Source organism: Phaethon lepturus, unplaced genomic scaffold (genome assembly GCF_000687285.1).
Source record: "Phaethon lepturus isolate BGI_N335 unplaced genomic scaffold, ASM68728v1 scaffold3481, whole genome shotgun sequence".
In the NCBI taxonomy this organism is placed as follows: Eukaryota; Metazoa; Chordata; class Aves; order Phaethontiformes; family Phaethontidae; genus Phaethon; species Phaethon lepturus.
This window is the reverse complement of record NW_010518285.1, coordinates 68,423-69,728: the sequence shown is the minus strand read 5'-3', so window position 1 is coordinate 69,728 and position 1,306 is coordinate 68,423. Positions and strand designations below refer to the sequence as shown.

Below are 1,306 nucleotides of genomic sequence, written 5' to 3'. Positions count from 1 at the left end.
CCGCTCTGTGTGTTAGAATGTATCCTGGAGTTAATGTGAAGGTTAAGAAGCGAGTGTGAGCGTCTTTTCTCAGATGTGAGGTTTTGATTAGGGCTAAGGCCATAATGTAGCAAAGTCTGAGGTTATGTGTTTAAGCATGCAGCAAACATTAGCTTTGGAGAAGTTTGGAAGCGAGTGACGTGCCGATGGGCTATATTCAGCTCTGAAAGAGGTATGTTGGTTTTGCTTGTGAATATCACAGAAACCCTGAGGTTGAAAGGAATGTCTGGAGGTCCTCTAGCAGGGTCAGCTGGAGCAGGTTGCTCAAGACCATGTCCAGTTGTGTTTTAAATATCTTTGAGCAGGGAGACTGCACAAGCTCTCAGGCAGCCCATTCCGATGTTTCACCACCCTCGCTGTTACTGAGGTTTTGTTCATTGTATTTAGATGAAACGTCCTGTATTTCAACTTGTACTCATTGCCTCTCATTGTATCGGCATGTGTCACTCAGAGTCTGGCTACACTTTCTTTAGTCCTCCTCCATCAGGTATTTGTACACACTGGCAAGATTCTCCCTGCACCTTCTTTTCTCCAGGCTAACCAGTCCCAGCTCTCTCAGTCTCTCCTTGTATGAGAGATGCTTTAAGCTTTTAATCACCTTCATAGATCTTCACTGGGCTAACTCCTGTATGTCTGTGCGTCCTGTACCGGGGACCTAGCGCTCCAGGTGTGCCTCACCAATGCTGACCAGAGGGGAAGGATCACCCCTGTCAACCTGTTGGAAATATTCTGTCTAATCCAGGGTCTTTGCTGCAAGGGTGCGTTGCTGACTTGGGGTCAACTTCATGTCCACGAGGATTGCCAAGTCCTTTTCTGCAGAGCTGCCTTGCAGCTAGTCAGCCACCAGTGCCTGCTGGTACATGGGGTGAATCCTTTCCTGATGCAGGACTTCACACTTTCCTTTCATAAGTTCCCTAGCTTCATGTCAGCCCATTTCCTCAGTCTGTTGAAGTCCCTCTGAATGGTAGCCCAATCACATGGTCCACCAACCATTTCTCCCAGTTTTGTATCTTCTACCAGCTTGCTGAGTGAGGGTGCATCCTGTCCCATCATCCAGGTCGCTAATGAAGGTCAAATAGTGTGAGCCCCAGGACTGACCCCTGGTATGCAGCATTAGTCAGGGGCGCTGGACTTTGTTCTGCTGAACACAACCCTTCCACCTCAGCGGTTCTGCAAGTTCTCAGTCCACCTCACTGTCAGCTTATCTGATTCATCCTTCTTCAGTTTGTCTATGAGGATGTTAAGGGCAAGAGCATTGAAAGCCTTT

At 48.0% G+C, this 1,306-nt stretch overlaps 1 protein-coding gene across 1 annotated transcript in view; it reads left to right on the top strand.

Annotated features, from left to right (window-relative positions):
* Positions 1 to 1,306, top strand: part of FANCL (Fanconi anemia, complementation group L) — a 30,408-nt gene that overhangs the window by 619 nt on the left and 28,483 nt on the right. The gene's annotated exons all lie outside the window — the stretch shown is intronic.